Here is a 16,263-nt window from a genome sequence, read left to right as displayed (position 1 = left end):
AGGGTGGTTCGTGTAGCCTTGAAGGGCAGCTATACAAAATTCCTGTTGCCCACTGAAGTTGACACTTTGCACATGAACTTCTAGGACGCACTAAACTTCCTACAATAATCGCTGAAATTTCCCCACTGTAGTGGACAGCATACAAAAAAGGGTTAAGGCTTCTAATATATCTACTCCCGAGTTAGGTGCGCGATGCAGTTTTCACACCGAAGCAGAAAAGCTAGCTTTCGTGACCTTACGCCTAAGTGCCCCGGCGCCATTGATTTGTGGTAGAGGCGTTACCCGAGTGTTGTCTCTCACTAAAATTGCTACGCCGCCGCTACGCGTACTTCTGTCGTTGCGTAGCAGTAAGTAGCCCGATGGAAAGATATCGCTATTTGATATAAGCGAGGAGAGCCATGTTTTGGCGATAGTGACAAAATCAGGACTATGCTCAAGAAAAAATGCTTCTAATTGAACCACCTTCTTTACGCCACTTCTTACAATAATATTAATGATGGTCAAGGTTGCGCATTTCTAGTGGGCTGAATGGTTACGTGGTTTGTTTAGTTTTTTGTGGCGTCTACTCTGGTGTTCGTTTCCCCGTACCAAGTGAATAACTGATCCTTGATTTTAATTTTGTCGAAGTGTAGCGTAACATTCCCCCCCCCTTTCCTATCTTTGTTTATCTTGCTGCTAATCCAGAGATTTTTGTCCTTATTTTCTCTAGTCTCATTGAAAAGTCCTCGCTGATAGATACCTTGGAGCCTCACCAGGTTCGTTATTTTTTCGCAAGTTTCGAACTACTTCTGAGCATTATTGATTTATCTATGAAGTCAGCAAGCTTGAATATTGCTGGTCTTGTTTTCTTTGTTTGGGGTCTTTGTACCAAGGCAATGGATTCTTTCGGTGCCCCATAACGTCATCCGGAGGTTGTCTCTAAGAAATTTGCCGGTAATTTCAGCCTTGAGAATAACTGTAGTATCATTTTCTGGCTTGGTAATGCCGTATACTACTAAATTTGACCGTCTGCTTTTGTTCTCAAGTTCATCTATTTGTCTATCCATGCGAATCATGTTGTGTTCCTGCGACAATACTTTTTCTTCAGCAGAATTTATTCTCTCTTCAAGAAGAACAAGAATGTAGACCTTAGCATGTATGGCTGTTAAGGACTCACTGGTTTTCTTGTTTTCTGCTTTGATAGCATTTAGATCACAGGCAACATTTTAAAGCTCTGCCAAGATTTTCTGCGTGTTAGGTCCGGGGTTGCTCTCGATATCGCCAGCCAGGAGCAAGAGCAGCTTTAAAAATGCGACACAACGGCCAACTAAACAGCTAATTGGCCGAGGGCACGGCAGCACCTGAAGAAACGTGTCATAGTAGCGTTAGCATTTTCCAAAATATTTTCTCACCTGAAGAAGAAAATCACCGCCCCTTCCACTCCGTGAAGATCGTCGAACAGCGAAGCTGTCTTTGTTAGACAGAGTGTTGCACCCTGCAAGTCTAACTTCGCAAGCAGTCTATATTGTAAATCGTTTCTTTCACCATTCTTTCACTACATTTTTGATTGATGCTTGAGGAGTGTTTTTTTTTGCGGCGTCTCTGGCACGCAGCTCCGGGTCTCCCCTACGATGACGAGCCCGTTCACGAGCGAACTCTCGCTGAGGCTCACGGTAGGCAGCTCCTTCCTCAGGAGTACGCACTACTCGTGGTCTTCCCTAGTTGTAGCTGGGATGGAATGTACGGAACCACTAATCCGAAGCTCCGTACATTGGGCGCAATGCGCATCACTGGAGATGCGGGTGCTGCAATTGTTTGGACGATTGGTTGAATTGGTTTGGCGATTAACGTAGCTGCTGAAACTTCTTGCTGGCGCAAGTAATGCCGGCAGCGACGCACTCCTAGTATCGGGTTTCAATCGCTGGGCACAGTTTGTTGGCCGGAAACCGCCAGCATAACATTAGGTTCTAAAGGGTGGAATCAATCGGCGATAAATTCGATGCTGATCTGGCTCGATCGTCGAACATGCACCGTGTGACAACCGTACATATATATATATATATATATATATATATATATATATATATATATATATATATATATATATATATACATATATATATATATATATATATATATATATATATATATATATATGTATATATATATATATATATATATATATATATATATATATATATATATAGAGAGAGAGAGAGAGAGAGAGAGAGATAGGCACGGTGGTTAACCGGACGATAGCTATTCAGTTTGCTACTCTGCACTGGGGAAGGGTGAAAGACAAAGAAATATGCGCATACATAGAAAGAGAGGGAGATTCCGGAAAAAACGAAACAAAAACACACACACCCACATACGAAGCAACTCAATAGTGTCACAGTCGACAACCGTATATGATTCGCGTATAAGATAGCATTCTCACAGAGGGAAAGGTGTCACTCCAACCCCTTGCCCGCTGTTGAGCTCTTTTCCGCTCTCGCTGGTCACGTGGCCCCTTTTTAGCGAAGCCCGACAACGAGAGGGTCCGCATAAGCAGCTTCGCTGCAGAAGGAAGGGGTTCGAGGACAAATGTTCGTTGCGGTGCCGCCGTGTCCAATGCCGGAATCGTGCAAGCTCCTCTCTTTATAGGCGTCTGTCGTCGATGACGTCATGTAGCCTGGTAAAACGGTATGACGGTTGACAATTGCCCGTGTGTCGGGGAACAGATCGGCCCATGAAGCGTCGCAGAATTCTGTGCCTTTACTTCCATCGACGGTTAGTTCGGGAAGTTGCAGAACGTGCTGCTGGTTGCAGGTTGTAAGTCGTACTCTGTGAATTTTCTGACCCATTTTACTTTGAGAAATTCAATTACTTCAATAACCCACTTGCGCTAGGCTGAGGGCCAACCAGAATGAGGAGGTATGCTGCGCTAGCGGTACAGCCACCTAGCGGCCGCGACTACTCAGACAGACCTCAAATGGCAGCTGGAAGAGGGCATGTGTCTTTCAGTTTCTGCGTAACAGATTTATGTCATCTGGTATGTTCGAATAGCAATCAGGGGCTATCATGTGTGCAGCTTGTACGAAAGTGGTGCGTTACGCATTTTCTGACTCAGCTTACATTTAAATTTTAATTCAGTTCAATAAGGCACTTGCTCTTGGCGGGCGGCTTAGAAGAGTGAGGATGTATGCTGCACTTCCACACTCGTGCGTGCGCCCGTGACGTTCGTTGTTTGTGGAGGCGGTGCTTGTTCGGCGTCGTCTAACTTCAGCACCAGCTTCGCTGTACATCCACTTTCATAGGGTGAAACGAAGGCGAATTTTTTTGGTCGTGCATTGCAGCCGTGAGAGTATTTCCAGACTTGGTAGCGTTGCCTGCTACGTTTCAAACGGGCCGACACCAGCTCCGTACTGTTTTGTCTTGGTTGCAGCTCGGCTGGCGAAACACGGTGCGAGCCGAGCCTTACCGTCTAGTATGCCGTACGGCAAGTCATTCCGTACGGTAAAGTGCGCGCATGCGCAGACCGCACGTGCAAGAGTACTAGTTTTCATTCGGCCAAGGACCCAGAAATTAAACAGTCGAATAGTCAGCCTTACCCCTACCTTTCGCGTCGTACTTATATGTGCATACGTTTCTACTTATCATGCTTTACTCGACAAGCGTGAAACATTGTCTTCGTCCAAGTGATGTCACTGCGTGTAAGCCTCACAGTTCTCATTCACATGAACAACATTCTATTTGCTTTTAGGCATAGCTTGTGAACGACATAGTGTAAAGATATACACACTGCATGTAATCACATGCTGTATAGAATGAAAATGAAGACAGTTATTCGCCGCACATTTAATTCTATAGCATTTATAAACCGCTTCACGCAGATTCTCACACGTTAGTTGGATCTGCATATTTCTTTATTCTTTCTGTTTTTTTTAATCACGCAGTCATGGGCATCGAGGAGCTAAGGGAGGTAAAGATTGAGGAATGCAATTTGAAAGGCCTAGTTTGTGCAGCAAGTAAGCGTGATAAGTGTGATTGCAGTAAGTCCTGCTGCGCGCGACTCAACGTTGTAGCGAAATGGTTACAAGAATAAGCGGCAGAGAGAAAACCGGAGTAAAAAATGCCAGGATACCTAAGCACTTCCTTTGAGTTGTGAATACGAAAACATTAATATCAATTAAAAGCCGCTGGGCGGCCCTTCAAGTTATGAACTCGAAGCGCGTTGAGAAGCTTGGTGCGTCTTGATTTGGCGTTACCGAGGCGCAAGTAGAGCGCTGGCCCGAGCTTGTGCGGTAAAGGCACGTGCGGACAACACAGGCTTCCGAGTGCGACGGGGCATCGCGGTGATGCCCTCACCCTCCACGCAAAACCTGGCGCGCTAACTCAGCAGCAGGTGCTTACTTTCGACCGCTCTGCTCCGTCGAAGCGCACTCGTGACGTGGCGTCGGAGTCAATGGAATATTCGTACCGTTTCGCTTCCACAGGTGTCATACGCTGGCTTTTTTGCACAGTGGCCCATTTGACACTTTCGCATCAAAACACTTGCATATTTGTGGAAAATGCCAAAATGTGGTGTCAACTGGATTACTATCATCATTTTGTGCCCACTGCAGGACAAAATTTTCTTCCAGCCTCACCCAATTAGCCCCGTCCTGAATCGTTCATCTCCGTCCTATGTCCGCGAATTTTCTTATCTCATCACGCCGCCTGAGCTTCTGTCGTCAACGGCTGAGTATTCCTTCTCTTGATCAACCCTGTTCGGTTACCCTATCAGATCACCGCTTTCCTGCTGTGCACATCAAATGACCAGGCCAGTTCTTTGTCTTAATCTCAACTATATTGTCAACTCTATTTACATATGTTCTCTATTCCACACTACACTTTTACTGTCTTTTAGCGTCTGCTAACGTTATGCTTGTTGTTTTCTATTGCTGGTTGTGCTGTCCATATTTTATTCTACACCGTCCAAGTTGCTGCCGCACCCGCAGCGATAGCTTAGCGGCTATGGCATAGCGGGAAAAAGAAAGCATTTTTATCTTGTTCGGAATGGTTGCAGCAGATTGGGACACTTTTGTGCCAGGTGTATTTTTTAGCTGCACAAAATTAAAAAAATTCGTAACTAAATTACTCGCTGAGGCGGCCATTACTTCTACAAAAAATCAAAACGCCTAATTGAATAATTATCATAATTAAACTAATTATAACTTTAATAATTACTTTACAGCACATATTTCATTCTACAAATTATAGCCGGTGATTTCGCGAGGCATATCCACTTGGAACAAATTCTCAGGACTGCACGAGTTTCGAAATATTAATTTTCAAGGTGTCCAGGGAAGCGCATCGGTATTCCAATTACCTGTATGCTTCAATGTGCTGAGCGGGAAATATTCATTTTGGCAAATACTATAAAGGTTTACCTTGTCCACACACTGTCAGGATTGGGGGCTTAATCCCATCGTCCGTGGTCCTTTGCCAAGATTGGAGTGCGGCATGAATTCGAAGGTAGCTGGCCCATGCCGTCGTCCAACTTATTTACGCTGAGATCGTTGATGAAGTGAAGAACTGCTTCTCATCGAGAACGAGGAAAAGGGTTTATTTACAGAAATTAAATCAGTCTAACATGACTGCTTGAGAAAAAGAGTAACAGTCCAACATGACTGCATGAGAGAAGAGACTCAGTCTAACATGACTGCTCAAGAGAAGTGTCTCAGTCTAACATGACTGCTCAAGAAGAGTGCTCTCAGCATTCGCACAACCACAGTTTTTATACACTCGATCCGCCGGTCCTACGACGCGGCGACTGTTCGTTTACTCATCACCACCTCGCCGCTGCTCTGCTGATCAGTTTACAGACACAAAGGCACACACATTCCGAAGCCCAAGCGACGGCGTTGAAGGGGGTGCCGTTCCGGAAAGTATCGACGCCGCTCGAGGGTCGCTCGTTGTTTTGCGCCACGCCAAAACGTGAGACGCACCAAAATACGTCGTCCCCACGGCAGTTTGTCCGTGCGTGTCAAATCAGCTCCGCGTTGTGGAACTCCGGAATCATTGTTCACGCACCGAACCAGTTCCGTCACAATGTCGAAGGGGCTGGAGGAGGGCGGCGGATTCCAGCGCAAAGGTCGCTTCTTTGAACGCCTCGCAGCTGCAGCGACGGAGAGGGAGAGGTGCGCGTCTTGCACCCCTTGTCGTAATCGGGTGGCAAGGTGGCAATCCTGCTCAGCGGCTCGCCAGTCTTGACAGCGCCTCCATGGCCCGAAAAATCTCGGCTGTCTAGCGCAGACAACCGCTAGGCAGGAAGAGAACGGCTGCTGGTCAGGGGGGGATTGATGTCTTGGCTCGCAGCGACCACTTGTGCATTGATGTCACCGCCCCAAAACATCCAACAAGGACAGGCAACTGCAAAATGAACCCCACAACACGGCTCTGCGCCGAGACGGCGTGCATTGGCCATCACTTTAGACTCGCTAGGCTTCAAAAAAAACAACAACAACATAAGTGCAGAAGCAAACAAAAAATGCTGCATTTCGCTATGCCAATTTCTGAAGCAAATTCCTGCTGACACATTCAGCAATCAAGGAGGGAATCCTGCCAAATGAGAGGGCATCTTCTTCACTTAATAAAATTAACACTAGTAACCCTAAAATTTAGGCGGGACCCCCAAACGCAGAATTCAAATTAGCCTGCTCAAACCATCCGCATTGCTATGCAACTTTCCCTTCTTATATCTAACGGAGAAGTTGTACTCTTGGAGAGTGAGGCTCCATCGGAGCAAGCGGCCGTTTTAGTGTGACATTTGATTGAGCCACGTCAGAGGACAGTGGTCGGTCTCGAAGATGAACTTCGCTCTGTACAAGTAACACGACAACTTCTGGGCGGCCCAAACCAAACAAGCGCATTCCTTCTCTGAAGCGCTGTAGGCTTCCTCTCTTACATTTAGTTTACGGCTGGCGTAGAGGATAGGATGCTCCTCGTTATCGTCGCCGACCTGACTAAGTACCACGCCCATACCTCTGTCGCTTGCGTCGCATTGAACTATGAATTCCTTTGTGTAGTCTGGCGCGCGAAGCACAGGGCGAGAAACCAATAGCGTTTTCAAACTTTCGAAAGCGTTCTCCTTGTCCTTATCCCAGTGTACGTTACTCGGTGCTCCCTTTCGGAGGGCGTCTGTTAATGGACTTGCCAATTGCGAGTAATTCGGAATGTACCGTTGATAGTACCCCACAAGTCCCAAAAATGAACGAAGGTCCGTTTTCGTGCGCGGCTGAGAAAAATCTCCAATCGTCGCTATTTTCAGCTCAGCCGGCCGTCTCATGCCCTGACCGACAACATGGCCCAGATAAGTAACCTGCGAACAACCAAACCTACACTTTTCCGCTTTCATCGTTAAGCCGGCTTCCCTCAACCGTGAGAACACCTGTTTGAGGTGCGATACGTGTTGTTCCCAGCTGTCCGAAAAAATGGCCACATCATCAAGATAAGGTAAGGCGAACTCCTGCAAGTCCTTTAGGACAATATCCATTAACTTAGAGAAGCTAAACGGCGCGTTCTTCAGCCCGAAGCTGAGTGCGAGAGGGCGAAAAGTGCCTACAGACGAGATGAATGCGGCATAGCGGCTGGCACTTTCTGAAAGGGGAACTTGCCAGTACCCCCGCACGAGATCTATAGTTGAAATGTATTTAGCAGCGCTAACTCTTTCAATTCGTTCCTCAATGTTGGGTATCGGGTACTGCTGATCCCTAGTGATCGCATTTAACTTCCTGTAGTCAACACACGGACGAGGGTCCTTGTTAGGGGTTTCTACGAGTATTAGCGGTGACGTGTAGTCACTCTCAGCGGGCTCAATAACTCCCAACTCTAGCATGCGCTGTATCTCTGCCTCCATAATCTCTCTCTGTCTTGGAGACACCCTGTAAGGTTTTGACCTTACTGGTTCGGTAGAGGTCAGCTCAATTTCATGCGTTATTAGTTCGGTTCTACCCGGCCGATCGCTGAATCTGTCGAGATATTCCCCTAACACCCCTTTTAGCTCATCTAGCTGCTCGGGTCTTAGAGCATGCGAGCTTACCGAGTGTTCTACTACTTCTTCTAGGCCGATTTCAGAGTTCGAGGTTGCCCTATACTCCTTAAACTTGGTACCAATGCCATCCGGCTCTTTGACAGTATAGTTAACGACTCCGCTCCGCTCTACATACGGCTTCATCAAATTACAGTGATATATCCTCACTTCCTTCCTGCGACCGGGCATTCTCAAAGCATAGTTAGTTTCTGAAAGTTTGTGCAACACTTTAACGGGCCCGTCCCAGTGAACTTCAAGCTTGTTCTTTCTTGAAGGTTTGAGGATCATTACCTGGTCTCCGGCGCTAAACGTACGAAGCCTCGCATTCCTGTCGTAATAGAATTTGGCGTTCTTTTGAGCTAGTGCCATGTTCTTTCCGACTAGTTCTTGGGTTGCGCTTAGCCGTTCCAGTAAATTTAGCACGTATTCAACCACGGTTGGACTCTCCCCTCTTTCCTCCCACATCTCTCTTAACATTCTCAGTGGAGAACGGAGTGTCCTCCCATACACTAGTTCTGCTGGTGAGAACCCTGTCGCTTCATGTGGAACCGTTCGCAAAGCAAACAAAGTTGCCGGCAGACAGTTCTCCCAGTCCTCCTTGTGCTCGTAACAGAGCGCACGCAAAACTCGCTTAAGCACCGAATGCCACCTCTCTACACTGTTTGACTGAGGGTGATAGACAGAACTGTGTATTAACTTTACCCCGCACTTTTGCAAGAATGTGGAAGTCAGTGCGCTCGTGAATACTGACCCTTGATCTGCCTGAATTTCGGCTGGAAACCCAACTCGTGCAAACACTGTCAAAAGCGCGTCTACTACTTCGGTGGAGCTGAGCTCTTTCAAAGGGATTGCTTCTGGAAACTTGGTAGCCGGACACAGCATGGTAAAGAAGTACCTGTAGCCTGATTTTGTTTTTGGAAGAGGCCCTACCGTGTCTATTACAAGTCGTCTGAAAGGCTCTGTTATTAAGGGCACTACCTTCAGTGGAGCTTTCCAAGTCTCTCCTGGTTTACCAGAACGCTGGCAGGCGTCGCATGATCTTACAAAGTTTTCTACATCTTTGAAACAGCCAGGCCAGTAGTATTCCATAAGCAATCTTTCCTTTGATTTGTTTATGCCTAGGTGGCCGGACCACCCATTTCCATGACAAAGACTCAAAAGGTCCTCCCTATACTTAGTAGGTATGACTAACTGATCTAAAATCTTACCCTTTCGATCTCTGTAATGCCGATACAACAATCCTCCTCTCTCATGTATCGTTACATTGCGCCTAGCAATGCCTTCTTTAGCTGTGTCACGTAATTTAGCTAAGCTCTCATCATTCTTTTGCTCAGCTGCCAGTGACTCTCTATCCACGCGTAAGAGTTGATCGAAGTTCTTTGAGGCCGGTGATAATAACGACCCTGTCTCGCTTGTGAGCGCGTCTGCTTGCTCTTCCTGCAGGCTAGAACTCTGACACTCTAGTGCTACGCTCTCATTGAGCTGGTCAGCTGGCAGGCTCTCCTCAACTGTTCTTTTGTCCCTCGGGCCTAGCTCGGATTCGGGTATTGAAGTTATGCCCTTTTCTGCTTCCGCTGGAGGAGCTTGAGCATTTTCAGCCGAAAGCGCCGCGATCTTACGAGCTTGGCCTCGGGTCAATGCCTGTACTATGCCCTCTCCCAGTTTGAGCCCTCTGTCACGCAGTAACTGATTCGAACGATTCGAAAAGATGTAGGGATACTGCAGTGACAAAAATTTGGAAACTGCAGCCTCAGTCTCTAGCTCCCCGAATGGTCCACTGATTTTGACTTTGGCCATGGGCAGACACACGCTGTGTTCTTCTACAACCTGTTTTATCCACGCTACTTCTCCGGTGAAGTCATCTACCATCACGTAAGACGGATGGACAATGTCCAGCGTGGCGGCACTGTCTCTTAGCACTCGGCATGGTTTTCCATTAACTTGCAGGTCGTGGAGATATGGACTTAAAAGTTCCATATTCTCATCCTTTTCCTCCACGTAGGAAAAAACTACGCTAGACTTCTCGCAGTTTACTGCTATATGTCCCAGTTTGTGGCATTTGTAACAGCGAATTGGTCTAACAGATTCGAATTTTCTTTTCTGTTCTTTTTGTGCGGTTTCTCCGTTAAGTTTCTCCTCGCTCTTTTCTGCGGGCTTTTCCGCCATGTCTACAGGCTCGGATCGTCTAGTTTGCGCACCCTTTTTGAACGGAAATGGTTTCCGCGGTCCATTTCGACCGTCCCAGTTTCCCTCCTCGGCGTTCAATTTTCTACGGGTTGCGTACTCTTCGGCTAATTCAGCCGCCCTTTCCACAGTGTTTACATTACCTCTGTCTTGCACCCACAGTTTCACAGCTTGGGGGATGGTTTTGTAAAACTGCTCTAGACACATGCATTCAATGATCATGTCTCTGCTGTCGTACGCTTCCGCGCTTTTAAGCCACTCGACTAGGTTGGCCTTTAAGCTATATGCAAACTCCGGATAGCCCTCGCTATCTTTCTTGCCTGTGCTCCTAAACCTTTGCCGAAAAGCTTCGGCTGAAAGGCGGTATTTCTTCAGGAGACTAGCCTTAACTTTTGCATAATCATATGCATCCTGCACACTTAGTCTGGCGATTACTTCCGCCGCCTCACACGGCAACATAGACAGCAACCGCTGTGGCCATGTACTCGGGCCGAAGTTCATCTTTTCGCAAGTCCTTTCAAAATTGCTTAGGAACAAGCCTATGTCGGTCCCGACCTCAAATGGCTTTAATAGCCTGTCCATGCGGTACGATTCTGCCTCACTTGATCGTCCCAGAGCGCCTTCACTTCCTTGAGACATCTCCAAACGTTTGCTTTCAAGTTCCAGTTGCATTTTTCTTAACTCGCGATCTTTATCGCGTTCCTCTCTCTCTTGTTCTTTTCTCTCTCGTTCTTCTCTCTTTTTCAGAAGTTCAAACCCCATTTCAATTTCTTCCTCACTGGCCTTTTCGGAAATTAGCTCCAATAATTCCGATTTGAGCATTTCCTTGCGTACATCTAGGCCCAGTTCCTCACCAACAATCAACAACTCGTCTCTCAGCAGTGTCCTTAACTCCATGACTGCTGCTTTACTGCCTTGATTCTGCTCTCTAAATCTAGCTAGGAAAACACAACCTAGCTAACACACAACAATCTAGCTTCCCTACTGTTCTAAACAGAACAACCACAAAATGAAGCCTAGAGAGTCAAAGCAAAAACCAAGCACTCACCGCAGATACAGCACCATGTCGCAAAGTCCATCTCACCGCTGTCAGCCAGTTGTCAGGATTGGGGGCTTAATCCAATCGTCCGTGGTCCTTTGCCAAGATTGGAGTGCGGCATGAATTCGAAGGTAGCATGCGGCATGAATTCGAAGGCCCATGCCGTCGTCCAACTTATTTACGCTGAGATCGTTGATGAAGTGAAGAACTGCTTCTCATCGAGAACGAGGAAAAGGGTTTATTTACAAAAATTAAATCAGTCTAACATGACTGCTTGAGAAAAAGAGTAACAGTCCAACATGACTGCATGAGAGAAGAGACTCAGTCTAACATGACTGCTCAAGAGAAGTGTCTCAGTCTAACATGACTGCTCAAGAAGAGTGCTCTCAGCATTCGCACAACCACAGTTTTTATACACTCGATCCGCCGGTCCTACGACGCGGCGACTGTTCGTTTACTCATCACCACCTCGCCGCTGCTCTGCTGATCAGTTTACAGACACAAAGGCACACACATTCCGAAGCCCAAGCGACGGCGTTGAAGGGGGTGCCGTTCCGGAAAGTATCGACGCCGCTCGAGGGTCGCTCGTTGTTTTGCGCCACGCCAAAACGTGAGACGCACCAAAATACGTCGTCCCCACGGCAGTTTGTCCGTGCGTGTCAAATCAGCTCCGCGTTGTGGAACTCCGGAATCATTGTTCACGCACCGAACCAGTTCCGTCACAATGTCGAAGGGGCTGGAGGAAGGCGGCGGATTCCAGCGCAAAGGTCGCTTCTTTGAACGCCTCGCAGCTGCAGCGACGGAGAGGGAGAGGTGCGCGTCTTGCACCCCTTGTCGTAATCGGGTGGCAAGGTGGCAATCCTGCTCAGCGGCTCGCCAGTCTTGACAACACGCATTATTCTTTATGGAAGTTCCGGGTTATTGCAAAAGTAGACGCCAGTCACAAGGCTGGTAGTGGCCTATTGTAACACTTTGTCCTGCAAACGTGAAACATATTCTTGTTACATAGGTGTTTTGTCTAAGCAATATATAAAAATAGGAGAGTTTGTTGTCAGTTCCAACGCTGCCGGCACTTTACACCAGCCGACAAGTAGAATATAGTTGCTGCAACAGAAACTCTGCGTTTCTTCTAAGTAAACTCTGCGTCACTAGAATGCGCAACCAACCTGAAGTGCTTTTTTATGTTACTTCTTATTTTTTCTTTTAGATTATTTTCGCTTTTCTTAATATTCTTTTTTTTCTCATTCGGCCAGAGCACATTAATCGCCTGTTCGAAGGGTACGGCCAGAAGTTCAGTTCAGCCGAAGTTTCCTCCCGGTTAGAAGGGCTGTCTACGGGCTGCTACTACGTCGTGTCGCAGCAGGTTATTTAATGTTAACTCGTACCTTGGTCCTACCATCGTGAAAAGCGCATGCGAGACTTGGAGATGCACGGCGTGGACTCTGCAGTGGCCGACACCAGCTCCTCACTGTTTTGTCTTGGTTGCAGCTCGGCTGGCAAAACATGGTGCCAGCCGAGCCTTACCGATTCCTTACCGACTAGTGTGCCGTAGGGGAAGTCATTCCATACGGTAACGTCCGCGCATGCGCAGTCCTCAACCGGTATGGTATTATCTCACCGTACGCAAACTTGGCCCTGCTGAAACTCTCTACTCTCACTTCCGATTCGTAGTGGACCAGTATGTTTTGCAGAAGTGGTACGAGCACTGCAATTCACATAAATGACGCTTCTGCCCGAGACTGCCCTGCGTCGTTCGAGCCCGCTGCGCTGGTGGATGGATGACTGGTGCTCCTGCGCTTGCCTCGGTACACATTGAACAAAGCAACGTCCGGTGCGGTTCTCGTCTCTGTGTATGCGTCTAGTTTGCGAGTTTACTTACTTCTTCACTACCGATTCGGACACGTTCCATCATGGTCAAAGGGTTGGACGAAGATCGGCATCCCCCTGTCTTGCTGCCCGAGTCTCCTCACGCCATTTCTGGACGGTACATGTCGTACGCAGGGGCGCCATATGCGAACAAGCGTCAAATAGCACGCACGCTTATAAGCCTTACAACTACCGATGAGCACCGGCTTGGGGTTCGGTGGATTATGCCGGTTATACATACTCTGGAAGAGTGAGCTCTCTCAAACGCGACCACCCCCGTTTGGGCCGACAAATGTACCGCTGAGGTGTGCGCCTCTGTGAACGGCGCGCGCGAGGCTAAATTTACATCCGATTGCGTCATGCTTGATGCGGCAATGGCGCCACCGGCTCATGCGGCATATGCACGATCCAAAATATGCCTTATTTCCTCTGCGCGACAATACCAAAATAAGGTGTGCGGCTAGTTAAGGTTCCAAATATACAAGCGATATTAATATTACATTTTTTCCTTCCGGCGGTTTTAGCAAGTGACCGCCTGTGTTGACTTAAATAAAAGACGTTTCACGTGAAACATGTTAGGCTGCAACGAGAACATTTTTTTTTCTTTTGTGTGTGCTTCGCGAGGTGAAGTTACAATGCTTGTGAAACTACGAACGCGCGTTGTTGTTTTGACGAAAGCCTACAAACACCTGCGTCCACCCGCATGAAGAAAAGGAAAAAAAAGAAGGAGAGAACATAGAGATAACACGTCACCCATAAACACGGGAGGAGCACTACACAGCCAAGACTTTCACTGGCGTCACGTAAAACTACCCGCAGTAGCGCGCATCTCGCGTCGACTCAGATGCCGACTATTCGGGAACGAGTACTCAAATAAGGCCGCTGTCTCAGCAGCTCTGAATCTGGAATTCTAAATTCGGGGCCCTGTTAATGTGGCAACTGTTCAAGTGTTTCGCTGCAGTGTCTGTATACATGCTACCCGTACAGGGGAGGCATTCTGTAAGAGTCCACCAGTGGACATGTCCATTTCGTCTGCTCCTGAAATTCTGATTGCCTGGGCTGCACGTCTACTGCAGCCAGGCGCCACAGCCAATCAGAACTTCAACAGAAGACGAAGTTGACATGTCCACTAGGCGGACTCTTACAGAATGCCTCCCCTCGCTTCCACGCTTGTCCTTACCACTGGGTAGAGAGCCTGCTCAATCACGCCACGTATATGCGCAACTTGAGCAGAAGGCCCTTGCGTAGCGGATGCTGTTGCGACTTCGGCGTACGACCCGGACTTCAATTGCAATACCTTGCCTGAAGCAGACGATGCGCGACTGCGTGTGCTCTGGAAACTGTGACGCTGTCACACTTGGATGAGAGGCTGTCGATGCGCATTGCGGATGCACCTTTGCGGGTGCACCATTGCGGATGCTCCATGAATAGCTTAATGGACGAATTTTGAGAACACGTACGAAAAAGGAGCGTCAAATTGATCTGCGGTTTTAATTATTATTTCTCAACATTAAATTTTACGGTCAAGGGAGAAAAAATCGAAATAGAAGAGAGATTCACGTTGCTTCACATTTTCATTGAATATTTCTTCAAAAGTCAGCTATCTATTGCCAATGGGCTCGCTCTATGCGCTATCTGGGTTATATTTGCAATGAAATGTCGTCCTAAGGTGTTTCCTAAAAATTATTTGCAAATTCCTGTTATAATAATCAATGCATAGTGATTACCACGTAGATGCTGAAAGTTGCCATAGCTAATGATCGGCGGGTGAAAAAAAAAAAAGCTGCCCCCTCATCTGGCAGGGCAGACTTCCCATGATGTTGCTCGTATTGCGAAACAACTGAATAGTAGTATGTATTTTCTTGGATTGAACACAAGTGTTTCTGATTTGGTTGGTTCTCTCTATCTTTCCGAATTCCATCTTTTCTCTTATTTATTTTTTAATATAGAGGGCCTAATTAATAATTTTCGCACCAGCACTTAGACTACCCTGGTTCTTATGCGCAACTCATTTCATTCTAATAGCGGTTAGCGGTTAGTCTGAGGAAAGCCATTGTGCGCTTAAAACCTCACTTGGAAAGGGAAGGGGTTCGGCCCGCGGGCCTGCCTTCTGACGAGGAGCGGCAACAGAACCGCGTTTCAACGCGCGACTGAGGGCTACGTGCACGGTATCTCCCACGCAATGCTGCGTCACAAAGTGATGCAAACACGCGCTTCAGTGCAGCTCATTACAGGCCGGTATTAGCGGTGCCTGCGAGCTTCGTTTTCAGAAGCAACTTGGCGATGACCCACTTTTGGCTCGAAGCGGACCGCTATCACGAAAGCAATCCGGCGCTAAAATTGCCCAGCATCGCTGACGAGAGCCTATATAGGAGCGCTGTTCATCACGGGCCGTCCCCAATTATACGGTCGGCGCAGCCGGTCTCTGCCGGGCCGAAAATTAGGCTTTTCTTTTCGTCAATTTGCTTTTTCTTTATTTCCTTCCCTGCAAAGGCTTTCAAATTAATGTCTGCTTTGGCGACGTATGTGACGGTGATCTGCGTTTGTTGACGTAATTGCGCTTTTCGAAACGCGCGAGAAGCGTATTGCGGCGCGGCAGCCGAATTTCAGCCACCCCTGATATTATACGGAAGAGCGTGCGGTCATTGACCGCGCGGTAGGGGCGAGGAGGGGGGGGGGGTGTCGCTGGCAAAGGGAAGAGCCCGGACCATCCCCCAAAGTTCAAGAGGTCGTGTTCTAGTGGAGAATGAGTAGCACGCACTCCTCTCCCACGGAAGAGAGTGAGAGAAAAGGGGGCAGTGATTGGTAGTATTGCGTACCGCTTGCCGTTTACAAAAAAGCTGTCTAATTGCCGAGCATCACTTTTCCTGCTTCGTTCTACGGCTGACGGCCACTTTACTTCTCCCTCTTCAAAGTGTGAGGCTGCGCTATTTTCTGTCCTTTTTTTTTCGCCCAACTCGTCTCCATCTACAGTTTGTTCAGCCTTGGTCGGAAGGATCGCTCCGCGGTGTCCTGCCTAATGCTTTTTTTGCATGTGTAAGTTTGAATACATCCGTTTGTGCGTTATCATAACAGGCAGTGCATTGAAGCTATTAGGCCACATCGAAAAATCGGGCTTACCGACTGTCGCTTGATGTAT

This window comes from Dermacentor albipictus, unplaced genomic scaffold (genome assembly GCF_038994185.2).
Source record: "Dermacentor albipictus isolate Rhodes 1998 colony unplaced genomic scaffold, USDA_Dalb.pri_finalv2 scaffold_46, whole genome shotgun sequence".
Lineage (NCBI taxonomy): Eukaryota > Metazoa > Arthropoda > Arachnida > Ixodida > Ixodidae > Dermacentor > Dermacentor albipictus.
The sequence above is the reverse complement of the archived record's forward strand: the minus strand, read 5'-3'. Positions refer to the sequence as shown.